The sequence below is a fragment of the Oryzias melastigma genome, linkage group LG4 (assembly GCF_002922805.2).
Source record: "Oryzias melastigma strain HK-1 linkage group LG4, ASM292280v2, whole genome shotgun sequence".
In the NCBI taxonomy this organism is placed as follows: domain Eukaryota; kingdom Metazoa; phylum Chordata; class Actinopteri; order Beloniformes; family Adrianichthyidae; genus Oryzias; species Oryzias melastigma.
Window position 1 is genome coordinate 8,851,528 of NC_050515.1, and position 14,679 is coordinate 8,866,206.

The 14,679-nt window shown below is 36.2% G+C and overlaps 1 long non-coding RNA gene across 2 annotated transcripts in view; it reads right to left on the minus strand.

Annotated features, from left to right (window-relative positions):
• Positions 1–908: 908 nt before the first annotated feature.
• LOC112150758 overlaps positions 909–14,679 on the minus strand; it is a 30,356-nt gene continuing 16,585 nt past the window's right edge. The window contains exons 3-5 of one of the 2 annotated variants that reach the window (XR_002920009.2): positions 11,164–11,253; positions 1,349–1,436; positions 909–1,197 (exon numbers count right to left, since the gene is read on the minus strand). This is a non-coding gene — a long non-coding RNA (uncharacterized LOC112150758). The remainder of the gene's footprint in view (positions 1,198–1,348; positions 1,437–11,163; positions 11,254–14,679) is intronic. The other variant, XR_004947734.1, reaches the window with a different exon arrangement.

The window sequence follows — 14,679 nt, forward strand, 5'->3', positions numbered from 1 at the left end:
TAATGAACGTCTGCATGAGAGACACGCCAACACTGTCTGGTCAGAGGGCAACATTAGATGCTCATTTCTGTGGGATCAGTGAAGCATTTTGTCCAAATTGATTGAAAGAGCAGGTTGTGGGGCACGGCTCAGCATACATTAGATTCATATTTGTTTTTAGTGTCATTTGTATGATTTCGTCTTCTTTTTCTTGTTAACCACTCGCTCTCACATGGTGCCAAAGTGTGTTTCATTTTAAATACACACTCGCAGAAGCACACATGTTCAAACGCTCAACCAAAACAATTCTCGGTCCAACACCATGAAGTCATTTTTTGAGACAGTATCTGCAAAAAGCAGATAAAGTTTGGACTTGTCACTGCCCGACTACATTGTAATTAAGCACGGATTACCAGGCTGGAGCCAAGAGCCGATCACTGAAGGGGATACTCTGCCACTGATGAATATCTATCAAGATAGGGAAGGAAAACAACATGCCTCCGTTGATCATTCGGAAACTTTTGGCAGAAGTTGAAAGTCTTAGTGAAAACTGCAGCTTGCTCTTAATCACTGTGTGGTTTACTCAAGGATACCAATGTTTACAGAGAGGAGCCTGATGAAAAACCTTTGATTGCATAAAGAGCATCCACATACTCCCCGTTTCTACGTTTTGGAGCTTCACATACTGTAAGTTCAACGTCGTCAACTGCAGGCCCCAAAAGAAAATAGAAACCACCAGGGATCCCCGTCTAGATTTGTTGTCAAAAAACTTTGAAATCTCAAAACAAACTAGAACCCTTATGATGCTAAAATTACAATACGCAGTCAACAAGTTATCTAACTTTTATTTCAGTTTGTGTGGTAACCTAGAACAAATATTTTTGGTTTGGGTTTGTTTATTGTATCATTAAAAACTTAGAACATGACTGTGAGCAGAGTTTATATTTTTAGGAAACCCACAAGTGGAGTGCAGAATGATACACTAGGACGCAAAAGCAAAGTCAACCCAGAAAGCTGCTCAGTGTCTTACATGGATAATATTAATTCAATCACAAAAATCACAATAATTTAGCCAACTTTTATGTTTGACGCTTTTTTATAAAGAAATTTAAAACTCTTGTGATCAAGCATGTTAACAATATACTCAATTAAATACATTGGTAAGAAAAATAAAAGGTTGCACTTTTTGTACGGTGAAAATCTTGCTTTGTATAGAATCTGAAAAAAAGAAAATCAAACAAATGAAATTACTAAGAAGTAGTAAAAAGGAGGAGAAATGGTAATTTAATTTGTCCTTCAGAATATAAATAAATATATAAAAGTCTGTGTTTTTGTTTGGATTACAAACTGGTACAAATCACAGCCATACCGTGAACTGGAATTGCTTTTTAATCTGCTATGGCAGTGGTCCCCAACCCGGGTTGCCGGTACCAATCCATGGGTCACTTGGTACCGGGCTGCAGACAGAAATAAAGAAATACATGCACTAACTTATATTATTTCTGTTTAGTCTATTTTTTATCCTGAAGGAAGTTTTATTTTGAAAAATTGCCGGATTCTGTTCACATCGGTCTCAAAGTGCACGGCTGAGCTAGTAGCCAAAAGCTAACAAAAACCAAACAATAAAAAGTATTTGAAACGTTTCTTTAAAGAGAAAAGAGCCAGAAGAACAATAACTCACCTTTAAAGAACGATAAAGCTGCTGTTTACAGACAAAACCGGGAGTTTTTCTCGACGCACAGAATTATTGAGACGGTTGTTCTCATGTTGCAGAAGCCGCTCTAATACTAATAAAAGAATTTTGTGGATAATAAAGTTGGACACACAATTTATTATTAAGAAAATACCAGTTATTCGATGGTTACATTATTTTAATTTGCTTTATTTATCCGTGCCACCTTAAAAGTCAGCCACAGCTAAAGCTAACGTTGACTTGTTAGCCTCCACTTTGATGTTAAAGGGAAAATCTTCATCACGTTTTACATTTTATAGAGAGTGAAGATTCAATCAGATTTAGTTGCTGATTTGTGAAAATCTGTAAAAAAAAGAAAAAAAAAAAAAAGGAGTTTTCCTACAGGCTGCATTTGTTCAGAAACTTTAGCACAGAAAATGTTCTTTTAAGCTTAAAAAAATACCCAATAAATGAGGATTTCTGTAGAGAAAAACAGACAAATCTTTTTGTTCTGAAGATAATCGGAACCTGGATTGAGCGTTAAAATGTCATTCTATGGGGGAAAAAAATCATGTGGTGTTCCCTTTAGGAAATCAGAAACGACTTCTTAAACAACAACTTTGTTTAATTGAATCTTCATTGTCTGTATATTAAAATATCTAATATGTTTTAGACTTTTTAAACTACATTTCTTGTATTTTAACAATTGATTTTCAGAAACCAGAAGCTCAAAATGCAAACTTCTACTCCATTTGATCCGTGAAAATATAGTCTAATTTAAACCAGTCTGATGCCTGAGAATCGAGACCACCATCACCACAATCAGGTAGCTTAAACTCAGTGGATGTGGACGGATGTATGGACCTAATTGACATGATTCATCTTTATTTTTTTATTTTTGGTTTAATGAGCAGCCATTTGGACTAAATTATCTAAAAGAAACTCTTGACACGTGATTTTTAGGCTGGAAACTTGATAAGGACCCACTGGATCTTCACCAGGCAGACAGTACTGTCTTGTTCAAGTTTCAAAATCACCAAGAATGACAGCGATTGTGTCTGTTTTGATTTTTAACATTTAAGGGTGAGACAACATGAAAGAAAAAACAACACTTAAATGGTGTGAAATAGGTTGTGAAATTGTTTTTAATTTTCAATTTAGACAGTTGCACTCTTAATACTTTGATGCATCATTGCTCTTATTCACCAAATGGAATATAAAGTGGTTCTGACTCCTGAAAAGACCATTTGCTGACAGTCAACAGTAACGCCTACAAAGACATTTCTGGGTCACTTCCTGATTGGCCTCCGTCGTCATAAATGATTTCTTCACCTGAAATATGATTTCCAGACTTTGACAGTGTCAAAGATGGTTTTCAATGTGTTATTAGTCAAACTGTTGAAACAGAAACTACCTGCTTTTTTTCCCAAAGCAAATAGCTGTGAAGGTAATTTTTTGAGGCCAAAATAACTGGGTGAGAAAAAAGGGAGTGCGGGAGTCATTATTGTAAAGATGGAAAAGAGAGATTAAGACAAAACCTATCAAGCTTTTGTCGTTTCACAACTTGTATAAAATTCTCCGTTGAGTGATGACTAACTTTAGCTGTCAGAATGGGCCGCACTGTAACGCAGCATGACAAACACCTTCCTGCTGCAGATGCTGCAGGCAGCAATTTGCTCGACCAACATGATTTTTTTTTTTTTTTTTTTTTTTTCTGCTGGCAGATTGCGTGACAACTGCACATTCCTAATGCACAAGTGTGACAATTGCTAAGCTTTTAAAAAACTTGCAGTGTTTTAACCCCCCCACACACTTATAGCCACATATGTATTTCACTGTGATGGGGGCCATTTGCTGTGATGGCCTAAAGGCTCTTTGAGGAATGCAGCATGACCAGATTTAACACAAAGCTGGGCTGGATCTGTTAATGATTGGCCCACTTTGCAGAGCGAGATGTGGAGTTGACCTACAGCTGCCCCCACGCCTTCCGTTTGGCTTGTTCTCTCAAAACTTGTAACAGGTGTGTCGCTGAAACCTTTACTTAACGCTTTATATATTCTATTCTAGTAAGTATTTTCCCCTTGCAGCTTTAAAAGAGTAAATATTTGGTTAATGATGCTTATCTATGTCTTATGTTTATATATAACCTTTGTTGACATCATGAATCTATGCAAAAATGTGGTTCTAATGTGCATCACAAGAATAATATTAAAGTAGTTCAACATAAAAATGACTTTGTACGGATTTTTTGTGTTGTTGGTCAAAAAAACTTGAAGTGTGCTTAGTTTAACTCTTCAACACTGGAGCTTCGGTCTCTACTTTCTTTGATTTACTGTAATTTTTTTAATTGTTAACACGCCTCTTTTCTCATTGAGAATCTACTGGAATCATGTTGATCATGTTAACAGTTAAAAAGTTACAATATGTTAAAGATTTTATGTTTAAGCGTCACTTGTAACGCCTCAGGTGTTAAAGGGTTAAAGTACAATTTAAAAAATGTGGCAAAAGAGATGGATTTCTTTAAAATGGTCAAAATGAGTTTTAATTTAAATTTTACTACAGATTTATGAGGTAGAGCACCATTTTTTTTTATTTTATTTTATTTCAATCTTTTTTTGTCAGAAAATTTGATTTTTTTAACTTCCAGATTTTGCTGAAATGAGATTCACTGCAAAATCAGACTTCCTTTCTAAAATTCTTTAAAAAAATAAAAATAAAAATAAAAACATTAAATAAGCAAAGTGTCTGCCAATCAGGAAAGAAATGTTACCAAGACTCCTTATTTTAGGAGAAAACATTCTAGTCACTAGCTGTGTTTTTATCGACTAGGAAATTGTGCAAATTGGATTTGCATTAATAATTTGGCCTAAAAAGAAAAAAATGTTTTTGCGCTTGGAGGAGGTGTTTTTTAGGAAATCGACATATTTCCCAAAACTGAAATGTAAAAACGTTTTCAAATTATATGAGTCATGTGACCAACTTAGCTGTACAGTGAGGTCCCACAGCATCACACAGCTCATCAAAAGTTAAGCATGTCAAGATGAATTGTTGGATCCACAGTTCCTCTTTAAAATCACCAACCACAATTTCCCAAAATCGATTCATCCATAGCCACACCTACGTAGCTCACCGCTGAATAAGACGCCAACGTCTCCTTTGATAGATGATGTTGAGCGCTGGTGTCAGAGCAGAAATTTATATATATCTGCTGTGAATTCAAATATTATTCACATCCGTCGTCGTGTTATTGAACGACTTATTGCACGAGTTGGTTTGTGTTTATTCGCATAAATATGATTTCATAGGATTTTCTAGGATTTCGATAAAGTTTGTGCATATGTGTAATGGAAAAGCAGCTACTTAATTTCTTTACGATTATTATTATAGTAAAAAGACAAAATAGACATATAACAATTTAAATGAGGTGCTGCAAAACTCTCAATATAATGTTGACACGAGTAGTTAATACATTTGTAAAGTCTGTAAGCAGTTTATTAATAAAGCTTTTGGAGACAATAGCCTCACTTTAAATGATAATGAATCTTATTAATTATGTTAATAAACGTCTTTCGGCTTATAGTGGTAATAAATGTCTTACAGCCTATAAACACATTAATAAGAATTGTTTGTGTTGATGAAGCTTGTAAAGGAATCTTCTTATAGTGTTTCTTTCTTGAAACAAGTGCCTTTTTACTTTCTGAAGATTCCATTTTTTGCAGTGTGTCCATAGAAATGTTTGACATATAGCAGGTTTTATGCAGAAAGTGAGTAAAAACGTTTGTGATTTTACGCAGACATTTGAAACAATACTTTTAACCTTTGCACCAGTCAGCATATGAAGCCATGTGCTTGGACTCATCTAATAGCAAACATGAGAGGGCTTATATACAGTTATGTGTACAAAAGCATGAAGAGTTTATTCTGAAACCAAAGGGCGTTACAGGGAGATCCACAAACAGACATTAATCACGACGAGTCAAACAGATTTGTCAGTGGGAAATTATGTCTGTTTAGTACTTTTTTGACTCTTTATTTGGATTTTTTTTCCTAAAAGACCACAGATTTTACAGTTCTTGGCCCATTTCACAATATTTCATTGACCTTTTTCAACCTTTATTGGCATTAAATGTTCCTTATTACTTTACCACCTTGTATTGTGAATTTATTACATTGTTATATTAAGAATTGCAGCATTGAGGCATAGCCTGACATGTTTAAATTCTTTTTTTCGCTGGTCTGTTGAAAACTTAAGAATTCTGTTGAATTTCAAACAGTAAAATTAAGATTACAGCAGGTTTGGAGATGAACGTGTGTGTGGTAGGAAGCTGTGGAATGATAAGAAAAAGTTTGTCAAGGATGTTTCAGAAAAAATCTGTTTCTTATTTAGAATAGAATAGAATAGAATAGAAAATACTTAATTATTACCTTTGGAAGTCCTCAGGGAAATTCAGGTACCAGCGTCCGTACAGCACACAAATGGAGTAAAATACAAAATAAGTAAAATAGACTGAATATAAAGTATAATTTAATTGTAAGTAATTTCATAGACAAAATATTATTTGTGAGAAAATATTACACTGTAAAAAGTGAAACAATGGATCAATCAACAAAGGTTCTGTAATTTGTTACATTTATTTATTTTTTTAGTTTCATCAAATTAAAATTTTGGTCTTATGGTTGACTCAACTTAAAAATTTAATTAGATAAAAACTAATATTTTGAATTGTAATAGATTACAGAGCTTTTGTTAACTGATCCAATTTTCCATTTTTACAGTGATAAACTGCTGCCTAGGAATTAAAACAGCTAAAATGTTTATAAGCTCATTTTTTAAATAATTTACTAAGAATTTTTTTTTTTAAAATTCTGGACTTCAACTGTAAAGTTAAAAAGCAGTCACACTTTTTAAGAAAGAAGCTGTGCATTAAGCTTTTTACTTCTAAGATGTTTTTTTTAACCAGTATTCAGTCTGAAGGATCCAACTTTTAAAAAAAAACTCTTTTTCTACATTTCTCTCTAACTTAGATACATTTCATGTGCACCCTTTAGATGTTTAACGTCTTGGACCCAGGATTTTGGACACCAGAGTTGTAAATCCATTGCTCGTCTTTTCTCTTTTCATATGATGGACAATGTTTACCGTGGCCATGATAAACTATTTCCTCATAAACGATTTTGTCGCGCCTTTCTGCTGGGCTGTCATGTGGGATTCCGCCTGCAGACTAAAACAACCATAATTCACCGGCTGTATTTACCTCCTCAGAGGACAGAAGCTTGACAGATGATAAATTGCCAGTACTGACAATCATCAACACATACCGCCCTGTGTTTGCCTTGAGTATAAGTGGCGCCAGGACATGGAAATAGGACTTTGACATATTACATATGTGGAGAAAGATAGAAAGAGAAGTACAGAAAGAAAGAACAAAGACTTTGAGAGGCACAGTGCTATAAGCAACTGGTTGAAATCTTTGATATGTATATCAAGCATGTTTGTTTCTTTGCCTTCATGCGAGTCAACTGCGTAATATTTTCCCACTGTGAACAGATTGATGCCGTATATGCTAACCCAGCAGGAGAGAAACAGCTGTTTTTTCTTTTCTTTTTTTTTTGCTTATATACGACACGCTTACAACATTTATAACTTAAAAGACAACACAGTCAGAGTGATAAATGTCTCTGTCCTTACAGCGTATTATTGTATGATAACATTTCCAGCAAACCTAATGACATGTGAAAAGTCACCTGCTTTGCACAGACTCTGCAATTTTTGTTTTTTGCAGCACGCACAAGAGGGAAAAGCTGACCTTCCTGCACCGAGAGCTCTCTAAAGGGGGCAGTAAACAAACAGCATCTTCTGGTTCTTTACTGGTTTCTAAACCCCGTCTTCTTACTTTTAAGTCTCAGCAAACAAAAGCAGAAATAACTTCTATATTACAAGTCTAAGCCACAAATATTACCAGAAATATGTGGATTCAGTTGTGCAAATATATTGTGCATTTAACCCTCTAACGTCAGAACTTCAGCTGAGATGTGGAGATTCTTTCTACTACCGTAACTCTTCATTCCAGCGGATTCTGAAATAGAGAAACGCCGCTTTGTGTTAAAGTTAAGTGTAAATCAGGAGGTTTTGTCACACAAAAAAGTGGATGCATTGGTCATAAATTCACTCCACTCTTGTGTTCCAAATAGGGAAGTACCTGCTGGTTCCAATGGGTCGAAATCCCATAAACTTCTTAGAAGAAATTGACAATTATTCCCTGAGTTATTTTTTTTAAATCAGAATTCTTGCTCTGATACCTTCTTCTTATAACATCTTCGTTCTAATCCAGATTTTTTTTAAATATATATTTTTTCTTCATCGCAAGTTATGGAGAGCGTCAACTAAAAAGTATATGTGACCCTATACGTCTTTTACTAAGTAATGAGGGATTTTGGCACACTTCTAATCGATATCCTGCATCAGTTTTATTTAAATCTTCTGGTGGGTTCAATCCAAGTTCTGGTAGGGAAGCCCCTTAGTGTCGCCCCGTCATGCTAATAATGCTCTTTCTTTGATTTCTCTTGTCCACAAACTCCCAATCTTTACCAAAATAAACAACCATGTAAGGTATAGGTTTTGGGAAGTTTATTCATGAGAATGCACGTAAAAAAATGTTTTGGAAGTCACTGGAAGTGCATCACCCAAACATATAGGAAACCTCCAACCAGAAATACAAAAAGTCACCGCTTGAGAAACCAACCCCCTCTGCTCCACGCTCTTACAAGCTGGAAACCCTCAGTTAATGGTGCAAATAAACAAAGTCTGTTGCTGCGGTTGAACACTGGAAATCAAAGACCTGCTGCAACAACCTAGAAATACTATACAATAATCATACTCCCATATTTGCTTATGCAGTGCGCTGGTCACAGAAGGATGTGGGCTCCTAAACAATTTGGAGAACTGAAAAAAAACAAAGCATAGAAAGAAATCCGTCTAAACTTCTGACTATGAAGAGCTCTCCCTCCACATAGACATTGATACCAAGCACCTGCACTCGAGACAATCTACTCCAGGCAACACACCCAGACAAAGGTCGACTATAAAGACAGGTAAATCTCAGTTTTATTAAAACAGGCCAGGTCAGATTAGGAACCATGAGGTCTGCTCATAAAGCAGAACCTTCACAAAATCCAACTGTAGGGTAAGCTTATAAGACAGCCATAAGTCAACATAGTGGGAAAAGCAGAGAGAATAAAAAAACAATAAAAGCCAAGGCAAACCCTGGCCAGACAAAGCAGCTGCTTTTTTTTTTTTTTTTTTTTGCATCTTCCAAGGTTAGTTATGTGCATCATTTCAAGCATACAATCACCATGACATGAGCAAGGGATGTTAAGGTAGAAATATTCACACTGCATTTCCACCCAGGTAACTCCTCTTTACAGCAAAACAGGAGTAAGCATCCAGATTACTGAGCAGTCGGTGAGGCAAAACACACTTAGAGTCAAGATGCAATACTATTAAATAAATCCACACAACAATGCAAGATCAGATTGAGCCTATAAAGTTTTTTTCAATAAAACAGAGGTATGTAGTGCAAACATAACAGCAGCTGTTGGGACGGAAATGAATAAAAATCCTTCAAAGAAGACAGGTCGTAACCAATGACTGTATAAGCAATGGACTGGTTAACCCCTCCCCTCTCGTGTTCCAAATAGGAAGCCAAATAGACCTCTATTAAAAAAACCAAAAAATGATATATTTTCTTTATCGCAAGTTATAAACTGGCCAATCAGATACAAAATCGAGCAATTGTCCGTACTGCAGAGAAATGGCGACTGAATTGACTTAATTTCATTGGAACCTGAAATACGGCATTTTCTATTAGTGATGTCATAGCCTTGTTTTGTCCATCTTTGTTTATGTCAATGGTCTTAACCTTTAATAGATTTTCAAATTCTAATTCATTTTATCTCAAAGTGCTGTACATAAAACAAATAAAAATACTAGAAAAAAACATTCTACACTCATGTAATAAGATGATACGATAAACCCATCATAATAATAAACAGAAAAACAAACAGATATAATAGAAAATAATAAAAGATTATAAACAAACCCAAAGCAAGCAGTACACAAAGGGGCCATTTTGACACATTTTGAAACATCCTTTTGCTTGCTTTTTTGAACAGACTGGTTTTATTTTATTTATTTACTTTTTGCTTTAGTGGTTTTGGGATAAACTTTAGCTTTTGGTTAAAAACTTTGGGTTGTGCAGGATATCAAGGTTCACTCAGTGGCTCAATGAACCCTAAAATAAATATCTTTACAACTTCACCTAAATTCTGCACTTTTGCCATGTTCAGTGTGCTGTGATGTTTGTATCTTCCTTTTTTAATAAATGTGACACGGTGCATTTATATAAATTCTAGTTTTTGTTCTGTGTGTTCAAAGGTTATTTTCCTTAAGACTGTAGCTTAAACTTTTTCAATCTTTCTAAACACTTGGTGCCATGTTAGTTCCTCTCCTGAGAACCTTTTTACAAGAAATCCATACTGGTTGATTCTGCTTTTTAAGTGTGCTACCACTAACATTTAAAATGGTAAACAAAAGCAGAGCCCGGGATCAGTTTATGGGTTATGCAATTTCCTTCAGCATTGTAAAGTCTGATCTCTGGGTGAACCTGCTGAGGTGTCCAGTTCCAAAAAGAATGTCATCCTTCTTAAAAGTTTTTTTCTCTTGTGAAGACTCTTTGAAGCCTGTAGAAAGATCCAGACCTTTTGAGCCCTCCTACATTCACTTGAACAGCTTCTCTAAAGCCGCTTTTCCCTTTGACCACATGCCTTTATATTTAAGGTGCTTAAACTTACAAAATCTCCACTTGCTTGCAGTTATTAACCTAGTGACCAATTCCCAAATGCAGCCGATTCATCTGGTTACCATTTTCCTTTAGGCCTTTGGGAATTATAATGGTTCACTCCTGTGTTAAAATATCTTAACATTTTCCCTGTCAAATGTCATTCATTTGTTTGGTTTGAAGTAATATATATTTTAGAACTACTGATAGTTTGTTGATGTACTTATGTTCTGTCAAAAAAGCATTTTTTTTTCTTTAGCATAGTTGAAAAAGAATCCCAGAAAACAAGTCAGACGCTCAGGGTAGCAGATATAAACATCAAATGCTTTTTTAGGCTGAAAGTCACTGCTTTTTTATCAGTTACAAGATATGTAGCCTTGGAGAGCTTCAAAATTCTGTTTTTGCCCTGTTTCAAGTACTAACTTCCTAAGCCAATTGACATAATTTGTTTTTAGTGAACAAGGTAGTTTCCTTCAGCATGAAACAATTTTCTCAAAATATTTCTCCAACATTTGCAACCAAATCAATCGTATGTCAGCATTAGACATGACAGATGTGACCATTGATCATCTAGATTTTAGTCAACCTTACAATGGACTGCTTCTTTTCTTTGACACAATAAACTAAAGAAAATGTACGATTTTCTTTCATTTCTTTCATTGTTTTTGTTCTCACCTTCATGAATCTGCATCAGTGGTGGCCTGAAGACTGCAGAGAACTGGTGGACTCCTCCGTTGAATGATGCTGCGGGAACAGTTGAGTTCTCTTTACATATAGAAGACAAAGAGGATCTCTGAGTTTGTGGAGATGTTTAAACAAGTTTGAAAAAGAGTTAGTGATGATAAAAGAATGAAATTGACCTAAGTGTTCACTATCTGGACAGTAAATATATCACTAATACGCTACAAAAGAGTCTACATCTGCTATACTTCTTCAAGTCTGATGCAGAAAGTGACATTTCGTACACCCTGAAGACACTGGGAACATGTAGCAGTAATGAAAGCTACTTGAACATATTTGCAGCAAAATGAATAGAACATTTATTGTCAGTGCCACTTCTCAAAACTGACAGTGCATGTCTGGCAGAACTGCACTTCTTGATGAGTGAGTTCTGTCCACTCTACAAGCATACCCTCGCCTTTGTCCCCTGTGCTCTGGCAAGAGAAGTCACTTGTTCTGTAGAGTAAAGGACTAGAATCCCAGAGACTGCACAAATTTGCTCACGGAAGAGTCCCCTCCACTAGTCCAAAGCCTAATTTCCACCGTGCAGTCTGGTATGGGAGGCGTAGTACAGGACAGACCAGTTAATTCTGGTGAGTGTTTCCACTCAGTTAAGCTTTGCTTCCTCTTAGAGGTTTGTTTTCACGGCGCATGCGTGGTGTAGACTGCTAGTGTGCCATTGCACTGTCGTGCAACGACTAGAAAAGCAACAACAATGGGGGTCATCCAGCATCTTTCTCTTTCTTTACTTTTTGTACTATATGTATAACAGGAATTGAATGTTGTTTAAAAGATAAAAGATTGCGGATGGCTAAGAAGAATACCGCTGTAGAGAGGAAAACTGAATTGGTAGATTAGCACGATACTGGTGATTTCTAATGTTGTCATCACCTTCTGCAAATTCGTGGGTGGCAACAGTGTCTCCGTCCCAACCATCCCGTTCTATTTTCTATGGACCTACAACGGATGGGGGTCCTCAAGAGCTATGGGTCAGAACTGTTTAATGGGTCCATTTAACAATGGAAATGCTAAAAATACCAGATCAAACCAGACTTCCCAGTGGAAACTAGATTCAAGAGCTCATCATTGTGGCACAGTGTCTTTTGTCTTATAAAGGTAGACATCTGCAATTCATGAATGCAAACATCACAATGACAGCAAGATCATCAGCCAAGAAACAAACTCCTCTGGAAGTTTTTTTTTTTTTAAGCACTTCCATGTGCACTTCCATTCTAAAAGTACAGTTGGAGGTAGAACCTTCAGCCATCAAGCCCCTGTTCTATGGAATAAGCTCCCAGCTCATGTCAGAGAGGCAGGTACAGTTTCTACCTTCAAAACTAGCCTTAAAACATTCCTCTTTGGACAGGCGTTCTGCCAGGCTAGCTAGTAATCAGAGAATATTCCCTCTCATGTGGTCCTTGTGAGGCTAGATTAATAAATTAATATTGATGCGTTTAAATATAAATTTAGATTTTCTATCAGTGTTATTCTTCAGATCAGCTCTGGGGTTCTGTTCTCTATTCTCATCTACTTCTCCTCTCTTCTATTCTTTATTATTTATTGTATTTAGTTCTCCATGCTTTTGTTGGTGCAGTTCCATTCACATGTTGTTCTTCTTTCCCACTCTCCTCTGGGGAGCGGGAGAGATTTCAGATCCCCGGTGGATCGCCCACGCTCCCACTCTTGGCCGTGGACCACGCCCCCGACACCATCCTGCATCTCTGAGTGAGAGTGATTCCTGCTGGGTCGTCTTTCCTCCTGGTCGTGGACTGCACTTCCTCTTCATCTTGACTATGGACTTCATCATCACTCGTCCCTCAGCTTTATCTGAATGAACTTTTAGATTCGTAGTTGTAGAAGCTAATTTTTCTTTAACTGTTCTGGTATCGCCTGTCCGTCCTGGGATAGGATCTCTCCTTCATGTGGGAATCCCTAAGGTTTCTTCTTTTTTCCTGACTCAGGTTTTTTAGGAGTTTTTCCTTACCGGGAGGGAGGGTCTAAGGGCAGGGATAACCAGTTTATGTAGTCTGTTTAGTTTTTAACAATTGTTTATATTTTGAAGCCCAATGAGGCAAATCTCTTTGTGATTTTGGGCTATATAAATAAAATTGAATTGAATTGAATGTAGACTTGGCCTTGCAGACAAGGGCTGGCTGGTCCTTAGATGTGAAGTACACCAACACTGCCCTGTCTTACGACCCAGATTTAATTTGCAACTCGATGGTCCAGTCATTAGGGTGATCACCACAACAGTACTTTGAGAACGGGAGGGGGGCAATGCAGCAGAAGCAGAAACTTGTAGCGATTCTAGAATTAGTCAACATAGGAATTACAAGAAAATGTCCTTTGTGATGCAGACAGATATAAACTCCCTAAGTTTCCTAAATTAGTCTGCAAAACATGAGCCTGACTCTCATCATCACATAAGTACAAATATTTTTTTCAGTTTTTTCTGTTTTTCTTAAATGAAATGTGTTTTTTAGACTAAATTTCATGAGTTAAAGCACAGACTAGGTATGCTGCAAACCAGGTAGTTGTTGCTTAGTGAGTTAAACTGGTGTGTGTGAGTTTGGCAACTCTTAAACTCGACAGTCACTGTGTCTTTGGGCAAGAAATTTAGCTCTAAATTATCATCAATAAAATGAAATGAAAAAAAAACTAAGAGTTGCTTTGGATAAAAGCCTCTGCTAAATAACTAAATGTAAATGTAGAACACTAGTTTGCCTTCTGGAAATAATTAAGTATTTTTCAATTTGAATTGTAATTGGTCTCTTTCCGCTCAGAGATTATTCTCAGAGTTTCTGTATCAACTGGGAAAATAATCAGAAAATTAATTGCAATGATCGTAATTTGCAAAACGGCGTGTTCAGCTCCACCTCATTTAACTACCACAGAGAAATTCTGTTTCATGACATTTCCATTATAATGGAAGATGGACTGTCAGTACAATGGTGCAAAAGTACCAGGGCAGAAAAATCTTTCAACAACTTAAACAAGTGGACTTCTTTAGAATCATGGCAGCATGGGTTATTCACTTATGCGAGTATGTATTTCTACCACAAATAAAAATTAAGACACTAGTGTACCATTATCATTATCGTTAACTGGGATCCCACCTTCAGTACTCAAATAAAAAATAGGTTTATACAAGTTTTGTCCCATCTCTCTTTCTCAGAGCCACTGTTGCTGAACCAACAGCCTGGCTGCTCTCAGTTTTCTACAACTTTCCTTTAATTCTTGCTGACATCCCACCTGAGTGCATCATCAATGCATTCCAACCTGGTTGCACTCTTTCTCACACTATATTGCTCTAGACTGGAGGATTTTTTGCAAAGAGGGCCATGGGAAAATGAATGCCTAACACTTAACTATTTCAATAACATTCAATTTAAATGATCTATTTAATGAACATTTTATTGCAATTGCATGCTTAGAATTTCTTTACATAGAACAAATGCATCTAAATTAGTT